Source organism: Gekko japonicus, unplaced genomic scaffold, assembly GCF_001447785.1.
Source record: "Gekko japonicus isolate JY-2015 unplaced genomic scaffold, Gekko_japonicus_V1.1 scaffold3300, whole genome shotgun sequence".
NCBI classification, from domain to species: Eukaryota; Metazoa; Chordata; class Lepidosauria; order Squamata; family Gekkonidae; genus Gekko; species Gekko japonicus.
The window spans coordinates 6,419-13,078 of record NW_015160936.1 but is presented as its reverse complement, the minus strand read 5'-3'; positions in this window follow the sequence as shown (position 1 = coordinate 13,078).

The window sequence follows — 6,660 nt, the reverse complement described above, 5'->3', positions numbered from 1 at the left end:
TCTTGCTGTTGGAAACAATGCTCACAAATTGGTTCTTATATACATGTATGGTGGGAATGTTCATTAATACAAGATTTCTGGGTAAAAATACTTTATCAGATCAAACTTATTACTGATTATGAAGTACCTCTTTTACCTGAAACTGTTTTGTTGAATTATTGGCATGATGAGTCTGTCCCGAAATATAAGAGAGATCTCATTGCCATTCTTCTAGTAGCAGCTAAACTGTGTTTGGCTACAAAGTGGAAAGTTCCTACAGTACCAAACGTTTCTACTTGGAGGAACAAGTTGTGGGACTTTTTTGTTATGGCCAAAATTTCAGACTCATTGAAAGCTGCAGAATCTTGTTCCTACAAATCTAAATTGGCGGAGACCTGGTTCCCACTATTAAAATATCTTAATAACTTGTCCGAAGAACCCCACAACAAATTGTATTCACAGTTTGCCCATTTTTGATTTTTGATTTGTGTTGTATATAACGTTTGAACTGCTATTTTTTTGTTTATTTGAACACGGAGATTGTTTGTCAACAGGAATCGAGCATTGTTTGTTATGCGGAAGTTTGTTATTGTTATTGTTATATTGTTAAAAAATTTTAATAAAAAGTTGCAAAAAAAAAAAATTGCTCTTTTTTTGTTGTTGGTCTGATATTCCATGTCTGTGCTCTGAAACTCAAAGCAGGATCTGAGCCTGGCCGCTAAGGGAACTCTGGGCTAACAATGTTTTTGATTATCTGTCAACTAGTTTGATCATGCAGGTCATATGGGCATCTCTGATAGGAATGAAACATCAGGTTTGTTGTTTTAAAATCAGGCAGTGTTAGTTTCCGTCTGGCGGCAGTTGCAGAAATGAGGCTTCAGACTTCATCACTCAGTTCAGATACTCCAAATACAAGACAAAGTGTCGCTTGCTGCTGCTCGTTTGACACCCCCCCTGGGGAGGTGTTCTATATAGATGCAATGACCTCCCAAGGGCAAAGCTACACCTATAAGTGTAGTTGGCCGATTTAAGCATCACATCCGATCATTGTAAACACAAACCTGTGATTTATAAACCCAGTTCAACTGATGGATTTTCATCTTGGGTTGCAGCCAAGCAGCTTTTCCAATGGTGAATAAGGGAAGAGGGGGTTGGTTCCCTTTGATCACCAAAAGGCAATGCTGGCCCACATGGACAAAAACACATGTGGGATGGGGGCTGCAGTAAAGAGGGAAGTGAGATTGAGTGAAAAAGCCGTCTGGATCCAGCCCTCTGGTTTGCCAGCCATTTGCAACCCATGGTTTCATTCAGGCATCACTCCAGGCTATAACCTTACTGGCTTATTTGGTAGATTTCCAGACTTCTCTTACATTTAAAAAAATACTCAAAGTGGTTTACAGAATAAATTAAGAACAAAACTACTTGCCACCAAATTATTTAAAATGAGTTGATGTAAACCAGTCTGAAGCAGGATAGTAATAAAACTGTTTAAACTCCACAAAAGCAAAAGATCAAACCAGCAGATTAAAAAGCCATCCATAGAACCTTGGCATTAGAACCCAAAGTAAAAGCCTGTCAGAACAGAAACATCTTAACTTCATTCTTAAGAGAGAAGGAATACAGCTACTTGAAGCTCTAGGGAAGCGGATTCCCTTATGTTGGGGCCACCACAGAGAAGGTCCTGTTTATGGCAGGGAGGGGGATACCAAACTGGCATGCACCTATGCTAGTATTCTGAGTAGGCATATCTTAAAGAGCAAGAAAGTATATATGGAAGCAGATACTCTTGCAGATTCTTCCAAAGAAACTTCCTGATAGGTCTCCCTGGTAGAGATTGGATGTGCCTGTGTGTTAAGCCTGCCATCTCTCTAGCTTTGGACCTAAGACTTAGGTCTGGGGCTTATCTTCAGGGGGGCAGGTTTGAATCTCAGGGCCATGAGCTTGCACACATGCTTGATGGCTTCCTCTGTGCATACTTGCTTATGGTGACTAGTAAGATGAAGATGGGAAGGGAAGGCAGAGTGTTATAGTCCAATCTCGTCAGATCTCAGAAGATAAACAGAGCTGGTATGTGGATGGGAGACCACCAAGAAAGGGTCTGCCCAGTAAGGCAATGGCAAAACACTTCACTTACCTTGAAAGCCCCTTGCTGGGGTTGCCATAAGTCGATGGTGATTTGATGGCTCCTATGTACGTAAGATGAAGATCTGGCACTGTTATTATTTTGCATAACTGATTTACTTGAAGTTTTTTTGTTTGCTCTGGTGGATAGTTCCTGGTTTGAGGGATGATTTTGAATCTCTGTTGGAGAGCCAGCGTGGTGTAGCGATTGCATGTGGCCATATTGCGTCACGTGTGACGTAGGCACTTCCAGAGAAAAGTTCAACAGGATCAGCCCTGTCAGAAATTAAAGTGAGCTCTCTGTTGACCAGAGATTAGAGTGAGTGACAGGAGGCAGAGGTAGCCATCCTGACATCACCTCCTTTTCTTACCTCTCTATAGCAAAGGATACAGGCAGAGTAGGCCCTCTGAGTGCACTGCTCACCTGGAGCACTGTTTCACCCCATCTAAGGACTGGTGTTTTTTTAAAAAAAACACACCCAACAACAACAGATTTTAACTTGTGCCATGGCAGTTTCTATTTGAAGAATGGAGTTTAGTCTTTAGCATAGGAATGTTTCCAGTATAAAACAATCCCCCCCCCCACGTTGACAGCGTATATGTGTGGATCATTCAAAGCATATAAGATCAACATCTATGGCCTGGGGGCTTTGGCCCTGACATCACTGCTCTTTATCACACACACACACCCAAAAAAAATCTGGTGGGGAACATAAAGGAACACGTTTTAAGTCTTCCCTAGCCAGGAAGGCTGGCTGCTGTCTTGGACGCAGCTTTTCTGTCAGGACTCATAGAAGCAGAAGAAGAAGAGATTGGATTTATACCCTGCCCTTCACTACCCAAAGGAGTCTCAAAGCAGCTTACAACCCCTTTCCCTTCCCCTCCCCACAACAGACATCCTGTGAGGTCGGTGGGGCTGAGAGGTCTCCCGAAAGCTGCCCTTCAGAGAACAGCTCTGAAAGAACTTTTGAGCGACCCAAGGTCACACCAGCAGCTGCATGGAGGCATGGAGAATCAACCACAGTTCTCACACATGAGAATCAAACCCAGTTCTCCCAGATTAGAGTCCGCGCTCCTAACCGCCACACCAAACTGGCTCTCAGTGGGTATTGCTTGAGAGCAGGTCAGGCTGGTATATCGCAGTCCTCTTTTGACGGACTGTTTTGCTCTTGCACTTTGAAAGAAGCTAATACACACATAAGAGGCAGCCTTATTCTGAGTCAGACCCTTGGTCTATCAAGGTCGGTGTTGTCTGCTCTTACTGGCAGCAACTCTCCAGAATCCCCGGCTGAGGTCTTTCACAACACCTACTTCCTGATCCTGTTGAGTGGAGATACAAGGGATTGAACCTGGCACCTTTTGACATACGTGACCTGCGGCCCCTCGCAGAGTATTTATTCATCTTGGTGAACAGCCAAGTCAGCAATACTATTCTCTGATATGTGCTCATTTGGAAGAGGATGTAAAAACAGATAGTATGCAAAGCATGTTTAGCTCTTCAGAAAAATAGATGTTCCCCTGGAGGAAATGGCACCTTCGGAAGGTGAGCTCTATGATGTTGTACACATACACATGCAAACACACATGCTGAGGGGCAGGGGTCGTTTCGTAGAAAAAGAGCTAGGGGAACTCATTAGCATAACTCATTAGCATATGCCACACCCCCTGACATTAGGGGCCTGGTGGTGGACCTGCAAGGCCGGCGGGAGTGCGAGGAAGCCCCGCCAAGGCCCTCCCTGGCCCCAGGCAGGCAGGGGTGGGGAGAGGCAGGGAGGAAGCAACTTACCCTCCCTCTTCCCCTGCCTCCTCCTGGCTGAATGAGGGCCGGAAGCAGGGGGCGGGGCTTCGTCATGTGCCCCGCCCCCGTACCTCACCCGGATCCCCCGCGATCCCTCCCGAATCTACCTCTGCTGAGGGGCCTTCTCCATCCCAAACCCTGCCCTCCCCAGGCTTCACCCCAAACCTCCAGGAATTTTCCAACCCGGAGTTGGTAACTCTAAATTACACCCATACTGAGCTTCCTCCCTTCTCCAAAACCCACCTTCCCCAGGCCCTGCCCCCAAATCTAGGAATTTCCTAAGCTGTAGTTTTCAGTACTACAGCTGCTGGCCAGAGCAGACAAAAAAGAAAACTTGTGCAGACGGTTTGTTCCATAGTGAAACCCAAAAACAGTAGCTATATAATGTCTTCTTACCAAGATCAACCACAATAAAACAAGCAAGCTTTTGAGCTCTTCAGAGCTCTTCATCAGGATGGATGTTGACAGTTCTTTTAAGAAAGAAGATGAAGGGAGAAATAAGATATCTGAGGCCATGATATTAAAGCCTCTTTGTCCACATCCTGTGTAGAATGCTTTGCTGACTTCAATGGGACACAGAGTGCGGCTGGTATCAAGTTGCAACCCTGGCATGCTAGGAACAAGATTTAACGAGATTTAAGAAAACTGAAGCCATTCAATTAAAAACATAACATTCAGATATCTCTCTGGCACCAAATGGAATTCATAGGTCCAAAAGCAAAGGAAAAATGTAGTATACTAAAGCAGAGATTATCTGCAGATAATGTGGCCCTTTTTCATATTTGGAAGCATGACCCACTTTTGGGGGTTTGTATGGGTGGGGGAGTGAATACTGTGTATAATCCAGAATACTGTAACATATCATGCCTTTGAATCCTGTTAGAAACTGTGAAAGGGCTGGTTGAAGAGCTTAATTTATCATCAGTATTAACTGCAGTGAAACTAAAGATTTCTTTTCATTTGAGATCAAATTTATGCTTTGCTTTCTTAGAATGTGGGGCACAGAGGAAGGGAAAGGAGACTGTAAGCCACTCTGAGACTCCAAGTGAAGGGTGGGGTACAAATCCAATTTCTTCTTTTTATTCTTCCTCTTCCTCCTCCTCCTTGTCCTTCTCCCCGTCTCCCCTCTCCCTTCTGTCTTCTCCCTTCTTCTTACTAATTTTGAGTATACCTATTTTGCATGATTTATTCAACAAAGGACTATGTAGAGAACTCAAGATCCATATCTTTCTTCCAGGACTTCTAAGAATCTATCAAGCATTGTGGGTGTAAGATTTTTCTCTAGGTCAGCTCCCAAAGTAGCTTACAATTCAGAGCTGTAACAATACACTATTCAGTCCCGTTGGGCTGGATCTTATCAACCTATTCCACTAACAGTGGTGCTGTCCTTCAGCGGAAGATTCATGTTTCCTCTGGAGGGCGGCTCCACCATTAGTGGAACATATTCCTAGAATCCAGCCCAAAAGCCACAGTTGTAAGAGAATTTTTTATAAAAATGCATATTCACAAATTTCAGAGGTGCCATCCATCTCTTTAAAACATAATTCAGCCTTTTCTCTTAAAATATTTACATAGGCCATTCAGTTACTCAAAGCACTTAGCATAATATTACTTTATCGTAATCCCTACAACTATCCTGAGAGGTACGGTGACATTAGTCTTAGCTCATTTGACTTCACAGTCTTATGGAGCCTTGCAATTGTGTGAAACATTTTCCTTTCCTACTATCTTAAGAACATAAGAAGAACCCTGCTGGATCAGACCAGTGGTCCATCTAGTCCAGCATCCTGTCTCGCCAGCCAGTTCCTCTGGAGATCCAACAACAGGGCATATAGAGGCTTTGGCCTTCCCCTTGTGTTCCCTCCTGGCACTGGTATTCAGAGTTTTACTGCTTCTGAATGTTCCCTTTAGTCACCACGGCTAGTAGCTGTCGATAGCCCTTCCCTCCATGGATCTGTCTAATCTCCTTTTGTAGCTGTGTGTGCCTGCAGCCATAACTACATCCTTTGGCAGCGAATTCCACAGTGAATTCCACATTTTAATCACTCACTGTGTAAATAAGTATTTACTGCCTATCAGCTTCACTGAATGCCCTCAAGTTTTGGTATGTCAGGAGAGGGAGAAAAAATGATCTCCGTCAGCTTTCTCCACCCTGTGCATAATTTCATAAAACTCTATCATGTTGCCTTTAGTCATCTCTTTTCTAAACTGAAAAGTCCCAGACTCTTCAGCCTTTCCTCATAGGGAAGGTCCTCCAACTCCCTAATCATCTTGGTTGCCCTCCTCCTCTGTACTTTTTCCATCTCTGCAATGTCGTTTTTGAGATCTGGCGACCAGAACTGCACACAGTATTCCAAATGAGGCTGCACCATAGATCTGTACAAGGGCATTATAATGGCGGCCGTTTTCTTTTCAGTCCCTTTCCTAATAATCCCCCACAGAGTGTGCATTTTTCACTACTGTAGCATGCTGGGTTGACACTTTCATTGAGCTGTCTAATATGACCACAGAGCTTTTGCCTCTCTGTCTCAGCAAGTTCAGACCCCCTTAGCCTATACTTGAAGTTGGGATTTTTTGTTCCAGTGTGCGTCACCTTACATTGACCAACATTAAACTTGATTTGCCACATTGTTGCCTGTTCACCCAGTTTTGTGGAGATCCTTCTGGAGCTCTTCACAGTCATCCTTGGTTTTCGCTGTCTTGAATAATTTTGTGTCATCTGTAAACTTGGTCACTACACTAGTCACCCCTAGTTCCAGGTG